We start from the raw sequence: 20,349 nt of genomic DNA on the forward strand, positions 1-20,349 counted from the left end.
TTAGTTACATTGCTGTTACTGGGTTACTGTTACTACATCCCTATATTAGTTACATTACTGTTACTGGGTTACTGTTACTATGTCACTATATTAGTTACATTACTGTTACTGGGTTACTGTTACTACGTCACTATATTAGTTACATTACTGTTACTGGGTTACTGTTACTATGTCCCTATACTTGTTACATTACTGTTGCTATGTTGTTGTTACTCTGTCACTATATTAGTTACATTACTGTTACAGGGTTACTGTTACTATGTCACTATATTAGTTACATTAGTGTTACTGGGTTACTGTTACTATGTCACTATATTAGTTACATTGCTGGGTTACTGTTACTACGTCAATATATTAGTTACATTACTGTTACTATGTTGTTGTTACTATGTCACTATATTAGTTACATTACTGTTACCATGTTGTTGTTACTATGTCACTATATTAGTTACATTACTGTTACTATGTTGTTGTTAGTATGTCACTATATTGGTTACATTACTGTTACTATGTTATTGTTACTATGTCACTATATTAGTGACATTAGTGCTACTACCTTTCTGTTGCTATGTCACTATATTAGTTACATTAATAGTAATTGTTACAATGTCAATATATTAGTTACATTACTGTTATTATGTTGCTGTTTCTATGTCACTATATTAGTTATATTACTGTTACTGCGTCACTATATTAGTTAATTACTGTTACTGTGTTACTGTTACTACGTCACTATATTAGTTACATTACTGTTACTATGTTGTTGTTAATATGTCACTATATTAGTTACATTACTGTACTATGTTGTTGTTACTACGTCAATATATTAGTTACATTACTGTTACTATGTTGTTGATACTATGTCACTATATTAGTTACATTACTGTTACTATGTTGTTGTTACTACATCACTAAATTAGTTACATTACTGTTACTATGTTGTTGTTACTATGTCACTATATTAGTTACATTACTGTTACTATGTTGTTGTTACTATGTCACTATATTAGTTACATTACTGTTACTGGGCTACTGTTACTATGTCACTATATTAGTTACATTGCTGGGTTACTGTTACTACGTCAATATATTAGTTACATTACTGTTACTATGTTGTTGATACTATGTCACTATATTAGTTACATTACTGTTACTATGTTGCTGTTTCTATGTCACTATATTAGTTACATTACTGTTACTGTGTTACTGTTACTACGTCACTATAATCGTTACATTACTGTTACTATGTTGTTGTTACTATGTCACTATATTAGTTACATTACTGTTACTGGGTTACTGTTACTATGTCACTATAATAGTTATATTGCTGGGTTACTGTTACTACATCAATATATTAGTTACATTGCTGTTACTACGTTTCTGTTACTATGTCACTATATTAGTTACATTGCTGTTACTACGTTGTTACTATGTCACTATATTAGTTACATTACTGTTACTGCGTTACTGTTACTATGTCACTATATTAGTTACATTACTATTACTGGGTTACTGTTACTATGTCACTATATTAGTTATATTGCTGGGTTACTGTTACTACATCAATATATTAGTTACATTACTGTTACTATGTTGTTGTTACTATGTCAATATATTAGTTACAATACTGTTACTTCATTGCTGTTACTACGTCACTATATTAGTTACATTGCTGTTACTACGTTGTTACTATGTCACTATATTAGTTACATTACTGTTACTGCGTTACTGTTACAATGTCACTATATTAGTTACATTCTTGGTATTCTAGCTCGCCTCCTGGTATGCTAACTAACTTCCTGGTTTGTTTGTTTTTTGCTTTGAGATCATTTGTGTGGCGTGTTTGCACGTTGTCAGCGAGACAGCGCATGTCAGCGTCCACACAAAGTCAAACAAAAAAAAAACATTCTATTTCATTTTGCAGCTCATTTCTTGTTGTTGTGTAGTTGTGTAGTTGTGTAGTCATGTAGTTGTGTTGTTGTGTAGTTGTGTTGTTGTGTAGGCGTGTAGTTGTGTTGTTGTGTAGTTGTGTTGTTGTGTAGGCGTGTAGTTGTGTTGTTGTGTAGTTGTGTTGTTGTGTGGTTGTGTAGTTGTGTTGTTGTGTAGTTGTGCATAAAGCTGAATGATGGCTGACGGTGATGCTCTGGTCCACAATAACACTGCAGTGGGAATAATAGGATCAAAAATAAAACCGCTTCATTCAAGTCCGCACACCTGAAGCAGCTGCTGGTAATGAAAGTGGATTTTGTAATGAAGGAGTGTGTGTGTGTGTGTGTGTGTGTGTGTGTGTGTGTGTGTGTGTGTGTGTGTGTGTGTGTGTGTGTGTGTGTGTGTGTCCTCCACTGATTCAGGAGCTCCACAGCTCTGTGGACTTGATCTGCTCTGTAGTGTAAATATTAATATCTCACACTATCATAGTCATGTGAGCTACATGCTAACGTTACATTTTAACATTCTTCTAGGTTAGCAACACTGTCATAGTCATGTGAGCTACATGCTAACGTTACATTTTAACATTCTTCTAGGTTAGCAACACTGTCATAGTCATGTGAGCTACATGCTAACGTTACATTTGAACATTCTTCTAGCTTAGCAACACTGTCATAGTCATGTGAGCTACATGCTAACGTTACATTTTAACATTCTTCTAGGTTAGCAACACTGTCTTAGTCATGTGAGCTACATGCTAATGTTACATTTTAACATTCTTCTAGGTTAGCAACACTATCATAGTCATGTGAGCTACATGCTAATGTTACATTTTAACATTCTTCTAAGTTGGCAACACTATCATAGTCATTTGAGCTACATGCTAACGTTATATTTTAACATTCTTCTAGGTTAGCAACATTATCGTAGTCATGTGAGCTACATGCTGACATTATATTTTAACATTCTTCTAGGTTAGCAACACTATCATAGTCATGTGAGCTACATGCTAACATTACATTTTAACATTATTCTAGGTTGGCAACACTATCATAGTCATGTGAGCTACATGCTAACGTTACATTTTAACATTCTTCTAGGTTGGCAACATTATCATAGTCATATGAGCTACATGCTAATGTTACCTTTTAACATTCTTCTCGGTTAGCAACACTATCATTGTCATGTGCGCTACATGCTAACATTACATTTTAACATTCTTCTAGGTTAGCAACACTATCATAGTCATGTGAGCTACATGCTAATGTTACATTTTAACATTCTTCTAGGTTGGCAACACTATCATAGTCATGTGAGCTACATGCTAATGTTACATTTTAACATTCTTCTAGGTTAGCAACACTATCATAGTCATGTGAGCTACATGCTAATGTTACATTTTAACATTCTTCTAGGTTGGCAACACTATCATAGTCATTTGAGCTACATGCTAACGTTATATTTTAACATTCTTCTAGGTTAGCAACATTATCGTAGTCATGTGAGCTACATGCTGACATTATATTTTAACATTCTTCTAGGTTAGCAACACTATCATAGTCATGTGAGCTACATGCTAACATTACATTTTAACATTATTCTAGGTTGGCAACACTATCATAGTCATGTGAGCTACATGCTAACGTTACATTTTAACATTCTTCTAGGTTAGCAACACTATCATAGTCATGTGAGCTACATGCTAACGTTACATTTTAACATTCTTCTAGGTTAGCAACACTATCATAGTCATGTGAGCTACATGCTAACGTTACATTTTAACATTCTTCTAGGTTAGCAACACTATCATAGTCATGTGAGCTACATGCTAACGTTACATTTTAACATTCTTCTAGGTTGGCAACACTATCATAGTCATGTGAGCTACATGCTAACGTTACATTTTAACATTCTTCTAGGTTAGCAACACTATCATAGTCATGTGAGCTACATGCTAACGTTACATTTTAACATTCTTCTAGGTTAGCAACACTATCATAGTCATGTGAGCTACATGCTAACGTTACATTTTAACATTCTTCTAGGTTAGCAACACTATCATAGTCATGTGAGCTACATGCTAACGTTACATTTTAACATTCTTCTAGGTTGGCAACATTATCATAGTCATGTGAGCTACATGCTAACGTTACATTTTAACATTTTTCTCGGTTAGCAACACTATCATAGTCATATGAGCTACATGGTAACGTAACATTTTAACATTATTCTAGTTTAGCAACACTATCATAGTCATGTGAGCTACATGTTAACGTTACATTTTAACATTCTTCTAGGTTGGCAACATTATCATAGTCATGTGAGCTACATGCTAACGTTACATTTTAACATTCTTCTAGGTTGGCAACATTATCATAGTCATGTGAGCTACATGCTAACGTTACATTTTAACATTCTTCTAGGTTGACAACATTATCATAGTCATGTGAGCTACATGCTAACGTTACATTTTAACATTATTCTAGGTTAGCAACACTATCATAGTCATGTGAGCTACATGCTAACGTTACATTTTAACATTCTTCTAGGTTGGCAACATTATCATAGTCATGTGAGCTACATGCTAACGTTACATTTTAACATTCTTCTAGGTTAGCAACACTATCATAGTCATGTGAGCTACATGCTAACGTTACATTTTAACATTCTTCTAGGTTGGCAACATTATCATAGTCATGTGAGCTACATGCTAACGTTACATTTTAACATTTTTCTCGGTTAGCAACACTATCATAGTCATATGAGCTACATGGTAACGTAACATTTTAACATTATTCTAGTTTAGCAACACTATCATAGTCATGTGAGCTACATGTTAACGTTACATTTTAACATTCTTCTAGGTTGTCAACATTATCATAGTCATGTGAGCTACATGCTAACGTTACATTTTAACATTCTACTAGGTTGGCAACATTATCATAGTCATGTGAGCTACATGCTAACGTTACATTTTAACATTCTTCTAGGTTGACAACATTATCATAGTCATGTGAGCTACATGCTAACGTTACATTTTAACATTATTCTAGGTTAGCAACACTATCATAGTCATGTGAGCTACATGGTAACGTTACATTTTAACATTCTTCTAGGTTGGCAACACTATCATAGTCATGTGAGCTACATGCTAACGTTATATTTTAACATTCTTCTAGGTTAGCAACACTATCATAGTCATGTGAGCTACATGCTAACGTTACATTTTAACATTCTTCTAGGTTAGCAACACTGTCATAGTCATGTGAGCTACATGCTAACGTTACATTTTAACATTCTTCTAGGTTGGCAACACTATCATAGTCATGTGAGCTACATGCTAACATTACATTTTAACATTCTTCTAGGTTGGCAACACTATCATAGTCATGTGAGCTACATGCTAACGTTACATTTTAACATTCTTCTAGGTTGGCTACACTATCATAGTCATGTGAGCTACATGCAAACGTTACATTTTAACATTCTTCTAGGTTGGCAACATTATCATAGTCATGTGAGCTACATGCTAACATTACATTTTAACATTTTTCTCGGTTAGCAACACTATCATAGTCATATGAGCTACATGCTAACGTAACATTTTAACATATTTCTAGTTTAGCAATACTATCATAGTCATATGAGCTACATGCTAACGTAACATTTTAACATTCTTCTAGGTTAGCAACACTATCATAGTCATGTGAGCTACATGCTAACGTTACATTTTAATATTATTCTAGGTTAGCAACATTATCATAGTCATGTGAGCTACATGCTAACGTAACATTTTAACATTATTCTAGTTTAGCAACACTATCGTAGTCATGTGAGCTACATGCTAACGTTACATTTTAATATTCTTTTAGGTTGGCAACATTATCATAGTCATATGAGCTACATGCTAACGTTACATTTTAACATTCTTCTAGGTTGGCAACAGTATCATAGTCATGTGAGCTACATGCTAACATTACATTTTAACATTTTTCTCGGTTAGCAACACTATCATAGTCATGTGAGCTACATGCTAACATTACATTTTAACATACTTTTCAGTTAGCAACACTGTCATAGTCATGTGCGCTATATGCTAACGTTACATTTTAACATTCTTCTAGGTTGGCAACACTATCATAGTCATGTGAGCTACATGCAAACGTTACATTTTAATATTATTTTAGGTTAGCAACATTATCATAGTCATGTGAGCTACATGCTAACATTACATTTTAACATTTTTCTCGGTTAGCAACACTATCATAGTCATTTGAGCTACATGCTAACGTAACATTTTAACATTCTTCTAGGTTAGCAACACTATCATAGTCATGTGAGCTACATGCTAACGTTATATTTTAACATTCTTCTAGGTTGGCAACATTATCATAGTCATATGAGCTACATGCTAACGTTACATTTTAACATTCTTCTAGGTTGGCAACACTGTCATAGTCATGTGAGCTACATGCTAACGTTACATTTTAACATTCTTCTAGTTTAGCAACACTATCATAGTCATGTGAGCTACATGCTAACGTTACATTTTAACATTCTTCTAGGTTAGATACACTATCATAGTCATGTGAGCTACATGCTAACGTTACATTTTAACATTCTTCTAGTTTAGCAACACTATCATAGTCATGTGAGCTACATGCTAACGTTACATTTTAACATTCTTCTAGGTTAGCAACACTATCATAGTCATGTGAGCTACATGCTAACATTACATTTTAACATTCTTCTCAGTTAGCAACACTGTCATAGTCATGTGAGCTACATGCTAACGTTACATTTTAACATTCTTCTAGGTTAGATACACTATCATAGTCATGTGAGCTACATGCTAACGTTACATTTTAACATTCTTCTAGTTTAGCAACACTATCATAGTCATGTGAGCTACATGCTAACGTTACATTTTAACATTCTTCTAGGTTAGCAACACTATCATAGTCATGTGAGCTACATGCTAACATTACATTTTAACATTCTTCTCAGTTAGCAACACTGTCATAGTCATGTGCGCTATATGCTAACGTAACATTTTAACATTCTTCTAGGTTGGCAACACAGTCATAGTCATGTGCGCTATATGCTAACGTAACATTCTTCTAGGTTAGCAACACTATCATAGTCATGTGAGCTACATGCTAACATTACATTTTAACATTCTTCTCAGTTAGCAACACTGTCATAGTCATGTGAGCTACATGCTAATGTTACATTTTAACATTCTTCTAGGTTAGCAACACTATCATAGTCATGTGAGCTACATGCTAACGTTACATTTTAACATTCTTCTAGGTTAGCAACACTGTCGTAGTCATGTGCGCTATATGCTAACGTAACATTCTTCTAGGTTAGCAACACTATCATAGTCATGTGAGCTACATGCTAACGTAACATTTTAACGTTCTAGTTTAGCAACACTATCATAGTCATGTGAGCTACATGCTAACGTTACATTTTAACATTCTTCTAGGTTGGCAACATTATCATAGTCATATGAGCTACATGCTAACGTTACATTTTAACATTTTTCTCGGTTAGCAACACTATCATAGTCATATGAGCTACATGCTAACGTAACATTTTAACATTCTTCTAGGTTAGCAACACTATCATAGTCATGTGAGCTACATGCTAACGTTATATTTTAACATTCTTCTAGGTTGGCAACATTATCATAGTCATATGAGCTACATGCTAACGTTACATTTTAACATTCTTCTAGGTTGGCAACATTATCATAGTCATGTGAGTTACATGCTAACATTACATTTTAACATTCTTCTCAGTTAGCAACACTGTCATAGTCATGTGCGCTATATGCTAACGTAACATTCTTCTAGGTTAGCAACACTATCATAGTCATGTGAGCTACATGCTAACATTACATTTTAACATTCTTCTCAGTTAGCAACACTGTCATAGTCATGTGCGCTATATGCTAACGTAACATTCTTCTAGGTTAGCAACACTATCATAGTCATGTGAGCTACATGCTAACATTACATTTTAACATTCTTCTCAGTTAGCAACACTGTCATAGTCATATGAGCTACATGTTAACGTTACATTTTAACATTCTCCTAGGTTGGCAACATTATCATAGTCATGTGAGCTACATGCTAACGTGACATTTTAACATTGTTGTGTGTGGGTTAGCGAACAAAAACTGGGACAAAAACTCCGATTTTATATGACTGGAAGATTATTTGGCAACAACAAGTTCCAAAGAGGATTAGGATCCATGGTTTTTTAGTGTCCTACAGGACGTGAGCAGGATGTGTCAAGAAGAAGAACACGAAGCTCCAGAGGGTGCGTCATCAAACAAATGAGCTTTGACATCAGAGCTTCAGGCGCCGCGCCAACCCGACTAATCGGCAGCTTCAGAACCATGTGACCCTTCAGCGAACGAGGGCATGACGAGCGTGCCCAAGTATACAAGATATTTCATCTTCACACTGAGAAACTTGGAATTTAATGGCAGCAACACATTGCAAACAAGTTGTCACAGGGGCATTTTTTTACCACTGTGTTACATGGCCTTTCCTTTTAACAACACTCAGTAAACGTTTGGGAACTGAGGAGACACATTTTTGAAGCTTTTCATGTGGAATTATTTCCCATGGGAGACAGGTCTGGACTACAGGCAGGCCAGTCTAGTACCCGCACTCTTTCACTACGAAGCCACGCTGTTGTAACACATGGTATGGCATTGTCTTGCTGAAATAAGCAGGGGCGTCCATGATAACGTTGCTTGGAAGGCAACATATGTTGCTTCAAAACTTGTATGTACCTTTCAGCATTAATGGCGCCTTCACAGATGTGTAAGTTACCCATGTCTTGGGCACTAATACACCCCCATACCATCACAGATTATGGTTTTTCAACTTTGCTTCTAGAACAATCCGGATGGTTCTTTTCCTCTTTGGTCCGGAGGACACGACGTCCCCGGTTTCCAAAAACTCGTCGGACCACAGAACACTTTTCCACTTTGCATCAGTCCATCTTGGATGAGCTCGGGCCCAGCGAAGCCGGCGGCGATTCCGGGTGTTGTTGATAAATGGCTTTGGCTTTGCATAGTAGAGTTTTAACTTGCACCTACAGATGTAGCGACCGACTGTAGTTACTGACAGTGGTTTTCTGAAGTGTTCCTGAGCCCATGTGGTGATATCCTTTACACACTGATGTCGCTTTTTGATGCAGTACCGCCTGAGGGATAGCCTAGCATAATGTATAAATGTAATGTTAGCATCCAGCTCACATAGCTATGCTAGTGTTGCTAACTTTGCATGATGTTAAAAGTTAATATTAGCACGTAGCTCATTTGCTATACTAGTGTTAATAACCTATCATAATGTCAAAAATTAATGTTAGCATCTATCTCATGTGGCTATGCTAGTTTTAATAACCTAGCATAATATAAAAAATGTATGTTAGCATCTAGCTCACATAGCTATGCTAGTGTTGCTAACTTTGCATGATGTTAAAAGTTAATATTAGCACGTAGCTCATTTGCTATGCTAGTGTTAATAACCTAGCATAATGTCAAAAATTAATGTTAGCATCTATCTCATGTGGCTATGCTAGTTTTAATAACCTAGCATAATATAAAAAATGTATGTTAGCATCCAGCTCACGTAGCAATGCTAATGTTGCTAACTTTGCATGATGTTAAAAGTTAATATTAGCACGTAGCTAATTTGCTATGCTAGTGTTAATAACCTAGCATAATATAAAAAATGTATGTTAGCATCTAGCTCACATAGCTATGCTAATGTTGCTAACTTTGCATGATGTTAAAAGTTAATATTAGCACATTGCTCATTTGCTATGCTAGTGTTAATAACCTAGCATAATGTGAAAATTTAATGTTAGTATCTAGCTCACAAAGCTATGCTAGTGTTGCTAACTTTGCATGATGTTAAAAGTTAAAAATTAGCACGTAGCTCATTTACTATGCTACTGTTAATAACCTAGCATAATTTAAAAAATGTATGTTAGCATCTAGCTCATGTAGCTATGCTAATGTTGCTAACTTTGCATGATGTTAAAAGTTAGTATTAGCACGTAGCTCATTTACTATGCTACTGTTAATAACCTAGCGTAATATAAAAAATTAATGTTAGCATCTAGCTCACGTAGCTATGCTAGTGTTGCTAAATTTGCATGATGTTAAAAGTTAATATTAGCACGTAGCTCATTTACTATGCTAGTGTTAATAACCTAGCGTAATGTAAAAATGTAATGTTAGCATCTAGCTCATATAGCTATGCCAGTGTTGCTAACTTTGCACAATGTTAAAAGTTAATATTAGCACGTAGCTCATTTACTATGCTAGTGTTAATAACCTAGCATAATGTAAACATGTAATGTTAGTATCTAGCTCATGTAGCTATGCTAGTCTTGCTAACATTGCATGGTGTTAAAAGTTAATATTAGCACGTAGCTCATTTGCTATGCTAGTGTTAATAACCTAGCATACTGTAAAAATTTAATGTTAGTATCTAGCTCACGTAGTTATGCTAGTGTTGCTAACTTTGCATGATGTTAAAAGTTAATATTAGACGTAGCTAATTTGCTATGCTAGTTAATAACCTATCATAATGTAAAAATTCAATGTTAGCATTTAGCTCATGTGGCTATGCTAGTGTTAATAACCTAGCGTAATATAAAAAATGTATGTTAGTATCTAGCTCACGTAGCTATGCTAGTGTTGCTAACTTTGCATGATGTTAAAAGTTAATATTAGCACGTAGCTCATTTGCTATGCTAGTGTTAATAACCTAGCATACTCTAAAAATGTAATGTTAGTATCTAGCTCACGTAGCTATTTTAGTGTTGCTAACTTTGCATGATGTTCAAAGTTAATATTAGCACGTAGCTCATTTGCTATGCTAGTGTTAATAACCTAGCATAATGTAAAAATGTAATGTTAGCATCTAGCTCACAAAGCTATGCTAGTGTTGCTAACTTTGCATGATGTTAAAAGTTAATATTAGCACGTAGCTCATTTACTATGCTACTGTTAATAACGTAGCATAATATAAAAAATTTGCGTTAGCATCTAGCTCACGTAGCTATGCTAATGCTGCTAACTTTGCATGATGTTCAAAGTTAATATTAGCACGTAGCTCATTTGCTATGCTAGTGTTAATAACCTAGCATAATGTAAAAATGTAATGTTAGCATTTAGCTCACGTAGTGTGTGTGAATGGGTGAATGTGGAAATAAGTGTCAAAGCGCTTTGAAGGTAGAAAAGCGCTAGAAGCCATTTAGCATTTAGCATTTACATCTGGTCCCGGGCGTCCACAAAAGGTGCAAACTGTTGACATCAGCGACAGAGACAGCGGCGGGGTGGAGTGGTGGATGCCCCGTGGCACCCGGACGTACGCCGACCATGATGCGAGGTGACGGCCGAGTCGTCCAGGAACGGCGAGGCGTGCGCCAGGGAATGAAGCGAGAAAGGCCGAAGCTGCTGACGGCGTCTAAGAGACTTTTGTCTGGCCAATATCACACGCCATTATTCATCTATCACTCTTTTTATTATATTATTATTATTATTATTATTATATTATTATATATTTTGTATTATTATTTTATTATATTATATTATTATATTATATTGTTATACATTTTATATTATTATTTTATTGCATGATATTATATTATATTATATTATTATATAAATGGTAAATGGGTTATACTTGTATAGCGCTTTTCTACCTTCAAGGTACTCAAAGCGCTTTGACACTACTTCCACATTTACCCATTCACACACACATTCACACACTGATGGAGGGAGCTGCCATGCAAGGCCCTCACCACCACCCATCAGGAGCAAGGGTGACGTGTCTTTGCTCAAGGACACAACGGACGTAACGAGGTTGGTAGAAGGTGGGGATTGAACCAGGAACCCTCAGGTTGCTGGCACGGCCACTCTCCCAACCGCGCCACGCCGTCCCCATTTTATATTATATTTTATTATATTACATTATATTATATTATTATTTTATATCATTATTTTATATTATTATTATATTATATTATTATTATTATTATTATTATTTTATTATATTATATTATTATTTTATATTATTATATAATATTATTATTGTTATATTATTATTTTATTATATTATATTACATTATTATTGTTATTATATTATCATACTATACTATTATATATTTTATATTATTATTTTATCATATATTATTATTTGATATTATATTATTTTTATTATTTTATTATATTATATTGTTATTATATTATGTTATATTATTATTTTATTATATTATATTATATTATTATTTAATATTAATATTATTTTTATATTATATTATTATATTATTATTTTATTATATTATATTACATTATTAATATTATTATTATATAATTATACTATATTATTGTATATTTTATATTATTATTTTATATAATATTATATTATTATTGTATACTATTATATTATTATTAATATTAAAATTATTATTATTTTATTATCATATTATTTTATTATATTATATTATTATATTATATTATTTTAGTATTTTATATTATATTATCATTATTATTATTATTATTATATATTTTATATTATTATTTTTTATATGATATTATATTATATTATATCTTTATATATTTTATATTATTATTATATTATTTTGTATTATTATATTTCATATCAAAACAAGCATCAGGTTGTATCGTAACTTCTCTGTGACGTTCAAACGTAAAAGAAATGTACTGAAATGAATGCGCTAGCTCGATGCTAATTCACATGGGATATGCCATATGCATGCTACCAATTAGCATTAGACCTCCTAATGTGGTAGCGATTACCACAACTGAGATGCACGTTACATTCAAACAGCTGATGTAATAAGTGCAGTACTTACAGTATAAACACTTTGTAGGTCACAACAAAGGACATTCAATGGCAAAGACTACTTCCTGACTAAAGCAGCACCACTAGGACCAAGTCAAATGAGTACGTATACAAAATCAGGACTTAATCAAGCATTCATGGTGGCCACAGCTTGACCCTGGAACAGACTATTTGTCAGCACTTCTTTTTACACTTGTGTGACAGTTAAGAAAGTTAAAACCCTTAATTTAAACATTACTACTAGCATTAATAAAGCAGTTATTGTGGCCACAGTTTGACCCTGGAACAGACTATTTATATTGACATTATTATCAACACTGGTTAACTTCTTTTTACACTTGTGTGACAGTTAAGAATGTTACAATCTAAATGTAAACATTACCTTTAACCTCAAAAAACACTTATGGTGGCCACAGTTTGACATTGGAACAGATCATTTCTAATATCATTATTATCAGCACTGGTTAACTTCTTTTTACACTTGTGTGGCAGTTAAGAATGTTAAAATCTTAATTTAAACATTACCTTTAGCCTTAAAAACAACATTTATGGTGGCCACAGTTTGACCCTGGAAAGGACTATTTTTATTCACATTATTATCAGCAGTGGTTAACTTATTTTTACACTTGTGTGGCAGTTAAGAATGTTAAAATCTTAATTTAAACATTACTAATAGTGTTAATAAAGCAGTTATAGTGGCCACAGTTTGACCCTGGAGCAGATCATTTCTAATAGCATTATTATCAGCAGTGGTTAACTTCTTTTTACACTTGTGTGAAAGTTAAGAATGTTAAAATCTAAATTTAAACATTACCTTTAGCCATAATAAAGCATTTATGGTGGCCACAGTTTGACATTGAAACAGATCATTTCTAATAACATTATTATCAGCAGTGGTTAACTTCTTTTTACACTTGTGTGACAGTTAAGAATGTTGAAATCTAAATGTAAACATCATTAATAGTGTTAATAAAGCATTAATGGTGGCCACAGTTTGACCCTGGAACAGACTATTTATATTCACACTAGCATCAACACTAGTTGACTTCTTTTTACACTTGTGTGGCAGTTAAAAATTTTAATATCTATATTTAAACATTACTAATAGTGTTAATAAAGCCACAGTTTGACCCTGGAACAGACTATTTCTATCCACATCATTATCAACATTGGTTAACTTCTTTTTACACTTGTGTGACAGTTAAGAATGTTAAAATCTAAATGTAAACATTACCTTTAGCCTTAAAAAAAACATTTATGTTGGCCACAGTTTAACCCTGGAACAGACTATTTCTTATCACATTATTATCAACAGTGGTTAACTTCTTTTTACACTTGTGTGACAGTTAAGAATGTTACAATTTAAACATTACCTTTAGCCATAATAAAGCATTTATGGTGGCTACAGCTTGACCCTGGAACAGACTATTTCTATTCACACTAGCATCAACACTGGTTGACTTCTTTTTACACTTGTGTGACAGTTAAGAATGTTAAAATCTAAATGTAAACATTACTAATAGTGTTAATAAAGCGGTTATTGTGGCCACAGTTTAACCCTGGAACAGACTTTTTCTATTCACATCATTATCAACACTGGTTAACTTCTTTTTACACTTGTGTGGCAGTTAAAAATGTTAAAATCTTAATTTAAACATTACTAATAGTGTTAATAAAGCAGTTATTGTGGCCACAGTTTGACCCTGGAACAGACTATTTCTATTCACATTATTATCAACAGTGGTTAACTTCTTTTTACACTTGTGTGGCAGTTAAGAATGTTAAAATCTAAATTTAAACATCATTAATAGTGTTGATAAAGCATTTATGGTGGCCACAATTTGACCCTGGAACAGACTATTTCTATTCACATCATTATCAACAGTGGTTAACTTCTTTTTACACTTGTGTGACTGTTTTTTATTTTAATATCTATATTTAAACATTACTAATAGTGTTAATAAAGCCACAGTTTGACCCTGGAACAGACTATTTCTATTCACATCATTATCAACAGTGGTTAACTTCTTTTTACACTTGTGTGACAGTTAAAAACGTTAAAATCTTAATTTAAACATTACCTTTAGCCTTAAAAAAAAGATTTATGGTGGCCACAGTTTGACATTGGAACAGACTATTTCTATTCACAGTATTATCAACAGTGGTTAACTTCTTTTTACACTTGTGTGGCAGTTAAGAAAGTTAAAACCCTTAATTTAAACATTAGTACTAGCATTAATAAAGCATTTATTGTGGCCACAGTTTGACATTGGAACAGACTATTTCTCTAGTTGACTAAATGTAAATTAGAAGGCGACGTGTTGCACTCCAATGTTGACATAAAGATAATAATGAATTAAAAAAAAGAGCTATGAGTAAGTAGGGGGTCTTTATGCGTGTCAACATGTCAGCAGGGGGTCTTTATGCGTGTTCCTGCGCCGACGTGACCAAAAGTACACGCGGGGGTTTTGGAAAATGAAGAATATTTTCGCCAAGATGTGCCAAAAGGCTTGAAAAGTTGCATCATCACCATCATCACCATCATCATCATCACCATCACCGTCACCATGGCGCTGCTCCCTACCTGGCGGCGTGTGTCCGCGCGACAGCAGGAAGAGGAAGTCCCGACACGTGTCCTGGTCCAGCAGCGTGCTGTTGTGCAGGCACAGGTCCAGGATGAGGGTCAGGGCTGTGTGACACACCAGGTCATTGTCCACTCGCTCCTCACTCATGCTGCTCCCAGCTGCATCGCCGCTCAGGAGTGCGCTCATCCGAGGGGACGCAAACACACACACACACACACACACACACACACACACACACACACACACACGCAACTAGTAGTCATGCTCGCACTTCATCTTGTCCTTCTGCCTTGCTGCTTTAATGTGGAAATCCACTCTTTAGACAGTTTAGACAAAGCAGGCTTCGCTACACATCTTAAAAAAAAAACAAATATAAAAAATATATATATATTTTTTTTCTTCACACTGTGTTGGCCCTGCGATGAGGTGGCGACTTGTCCAGGGTGCACCCCGCCTTCCGTCCGAATGCAGCTGAGATAGCCCCCCCTCGCAACGCCGAAAGGGACAAGCGGTAGAAAATGGATGGATGGAGTATAGCGTCCACTCTTTTATAAGGCGTGTAGGACACTTTTCGCCACTTGACTCCCATAAAAGACATATTTATCTGGTATATTACTCCATCAATACCTAATAAATATGAGCCTATTGCACCCACAACTTAGTATATAGGCTTCGCTACACATCTTAAAAATAAAAATATAAAAAAGGTTTAAAACTAACTGTGTAAAACTTGTTTTAAATATTTTCGCCACTTGACTCCCATAAAAGACATATTTATCATCAATACCTAATAAATATGAGCTTATTGCACCCACAACGTAGTAAACATATAGGCTTCGCTACACATCTTTAAAAAAAAAAAAAAGGTTTAACACTGTGTAAAACTTGTTTTAAATATTTTCGCCACTTGACTCCCATAAAAGACATATTTATCATCAATACCTAATAAATATGATCCTATTGCACCCACAACGTAGTAAACATATAGGCTTCGCTACACATCTTTAAAAAAAAAGGTTTAAAACTACCTGTGTAAAACTTGTTTTAAATATTTTCGCCACTTGACTCCCATAAAAGACATATTTATCATCGATACCTAATAAATATGAGCCTATTGCACCCACAACGTAGTAAACATATAGGCTTCGCTACACATCTTTATATAAAAAAAAAAGGTTTAACACTAACTGTGTAAAACTTGTTTTAAATATTTTCACCACTTGACTCCCATAAAAGACATATTTATCTGGTATATTACTCCATCGATACCTAATAAATATGAGCCTATTGCACCCACAACTTAATAAACATATAGGCTTCGCTACACATCTTAAAATATATATTTTTTTAAATAGGTTTAAAACTTACAGTGTAAAAGTTGTTTTAAATATTTTCGCCACTTGACTCCCATAAAAGACATATTTATCTGGTATATTACTCCATCAATACCTAATAAATATGAGCCTATTGCACCCACAACGTAGTAAACATATAGGCTTCGCTACACATCTTAATAAAAAAAAGGTTTAAAACTAACTGTGTAAAATTTGTTTTAAATATTTTCGCCACTTGACTCCCATAAAAGACATATTTATCTGGTATATTACTCCATCAATACCTAATGAATATGAGCCTATTGCACCCACAACTTATTAAACATATAGGCTTCGCTACACATTTTAAAAACTTTAAAAAATAGGTTTAAAACTAGCTGTGTAAAAATTGTTTTAAATATTTTCGCCACTTGACTCCCATAAAAGACATATTTATCTGGTATATTACTTCATCAATACCTAATAAATATGAGCCTATTGCACCCACAACTTAGTAAACATATAGGCTTCGCTACACATCTTTATAAAAAAAAAAATACACTAACTGTGTAAAACTTGTTTTAAATATTTTCGCCACTTGACTCCCATAAAAGACATATTTATCTGGTATATTACTCCATCAATACCTAATAAATATGAGCCTATTGCACCCACAACGTAGTAAACATATAAGCTTCGCTACACATCTTATTAAAAAAAAGGTTTAAAACTAACTGTGTAAAATTTGTTTTAAATATTTTCGCCACTTGACTCCCATAAAAGACATATTTATCTGGTATATTACTCCATCAATACCTAATGAATATGAGCCTATTGCACCCACAACTTATTAAACATACAGGCTTCGCTACACATTTTAAAAACTTTAAAAAATAGGTTTAAAACTAACTGTGTAAAAATTGTTTTAAATATTTTCGCCACTTGACTCCCATAAAAGACATATTTATCTGGTATATTACTCCATCAATACCTAATAAATATGAGCCTATTGCACCCACAACTTAGTAAACATATAGGCTTCGCTACACATCTTTATAAAAAAAAATACACTAACTGTGTAAAACTTGTTTTAAATATTTTCGCCACTTGACTCCCATAAAAGACATATTTATCTGGTATATTACTCCATCAATACCTAATAAATATGAGCCTATTGCACCCACAACTTAGTAAACATATAGGCTTCGCTACACATCTTTATAAAAAAAAATACACTAACTGTGTAAAACTTGTTTTAAATATTTTCGCCACTTGACTCCCATAAAAGACATATTTATCTGGTATATTACTCCATCAATACCTAATAAATATGAGCCTATTGCACCCACAACGTAGTAAACATATAAGCTTCGCTACACATCTTATTAAAAAAAAGGTTTAAAACTAACTGTGTAAAATTTGTTTTAAATATTTTCGCCACTTGACTCCCATAAAAGACATATTTATCTGGTATATTACTCCATCAATACCTAATAAATATGAGCCTATTGCACCCACAACTTAGTAAACATATAGGCTTCGCTACACATCTTTATAAAAAAAAATACACTAACTGTGTAAAACTTGTTTTAAATATTTTCGCCACTTGACTCCCATAAAAGACATATTTATCTGGTATATTACTCCATCAATACCTAATAAATATGAGCCTATTGCACCCACAACTTAGTATATAGGCTTCGCTACACATCTTAAAAATATAAAAAAGGTTTAAAACTAACTGTGTAAAACTTGTTTTAAATATTTTCGCCACTTGACTCCCATAAAAGACATATTTATCTGGTATATTACTCCATCAATACCTAATAAATATGAGCCTATTACACCCACAACTTAGTAAACATACAGGCTTCGCTACACATTTTAGAAAAAACTTTAAAAAAATAGGTTTAAAACTAACTTTGTAAAACTTGTTTTAAATATTTTCGCCACTTGACTCCCATAAAAGACATATTTATCTGGTATATTACTCCATCAATACCTAATGAATATGAACCTATTGCACCCACAACTTAGTAAACATATAGGCTTCGCTACACATCTTTATAAAAAAAAATAATACACTAACTGTGTAAAACTTGTTTTAAATATTTTCGCCACTTGACTCCCATAAAAGACATATTTATCTGGTATATTACTCCATCAATACCTGATAAATATGAGCCTATTGCACCCACAACTTAGTAAACATATAGGCTTCGCTACACATCTTTATAAAAAAAAAAATACACTAACTGTGTAAAACTTGTTTTAAATATTTTCGCCACTTGACTCCCATAAAAGACATATTTATCTGGTATATTACTCCATCAATACCTAATAAATATGAGCCTACTGCACCCACAACGTAGTAAACATATAGGCTTCGCTACACATCTTAATAAAAAAATAAAGGTTTAAAACTAACTTTGTAAAACTTGTTTTAAATATTTTCGCCACTTGACTCCCATAGAAGACATATTTATCTGGTATATTACTCCATCAATACCTAATAAATATGAGCCTATTGCACCCACAACGTAGTAAACATATAGGCTTCGCTACACATCTTAAAAAAAAAAAAAAGGTTTAACACTAACTGTGTAAAACTTGTTTTAAATATTTTCGCCACTTGACTCCCATAAAAGACATATTTATCTGGTATATTACTCATCAATACCTAATAAATATGAGCCTATTGCTCCCACAACGTAGTAAACATATAGGCTTCGCTACACATCTTTAAAAAAATAAAAATAAAAGTTTAAAACTAATAGTGTAAAAGTTGTTTTAAATATTTTTGCCACTTGACTCCCATAAAAGACATATTTATCTGGTACATTACTCCATCAATACCTAATAAATATGAGCCTATTGCACCCACAATGTAGTAAACCAATAGGCTTCGCTACACATCATTAAAAAAAAAAAAAAAAGGTTTAAAACTAACTGTGTAAAACTTGTTTTAAATATTTTCGCCACTTGACTCCCATAAAAGACATATTTATCTGGTATATTACTCCATCAATACTTAATGAATATGAGCCTATTGCACCCACAATGTAGTAAACACATAGGCTTCGCTACACATCTTAAAAAAAATAAAAAAAAAGGTTTAAAACTAACTGTGAAACTTGTTTTATATATTTTCGCCACTTGACTCCCATGAAAGACATATTTATCTGGTATATTACTCCATCAATACCTAATAAATATGAGCCTATTGCACCCACAACGTAGTAAACATATAGGCTTTGCTACACATCTTTAAAAAAAAAGGTTTAAAACTAACTGTGTAAAACTTGTTTTAAATATTTTTGCCACTTGACTCCCATAAAATACATATTTATCTGGTATATTACTCATCAATACCTAATAAATATGAGCCTATTGCACCCACAACGTAGTAAACATATAGGCTTTGCTACACATCTTTAAAAAAAAGGTTTAAAACTAACTGTGTAAAACTTGTTTTAAATATTTTTGCCACTTGACTCCCATAAAATACATATTTATCTGGTATATTACTCATCAATACCTAATAAATATGAGCCTATTGCACCCACAACGTAGTAAACATATAGGCTTCGCTACACATATTTTAAAAAAAGGTTTAAA

At 33.2% G+C, this 20,349-nt stretch overlaps 1 protein-coding gene across 1 annotated transcript in view; it reads right to left on the bottom strand.

Moving 5' to 3' along the window:
* syt6a (synaptotagmin VIa) overlaps positions 1–15,462 on the bottom strand; it is a 188,316-nt gene extending 172,854 nt beyond the window's left edge. The window contains exon 1 of the mRNA XM_061925077.2: positions 15,418–15,462. The gene's annotated coding sequence lies outside the window, so the exon portion shown is untranslated. The remainder of the gene's footprint in view (positions 1–15,417) is intronic.
* Between the last annotated feature and the right edge of the window lie 4,887 nt (positions 15,463–20,349).

The sequence above is a fragment of the Nerophis lumbriciformis genome, linkage group LG01 (assembly GCF_033978685.3).
Source record: "Nerophis lumbriciformis linkage group LG01, RoL_Nlum_v2.1, whole genome shotgun sequence".
Classification (NCBI taxonomy): domain Eukaryota; kingdom Metazoa; phylum Chordata; class Actinopteri; order Syngnathiformes; family Syngnathidae; genus Nerophis; species Nerophis lumbriciformis.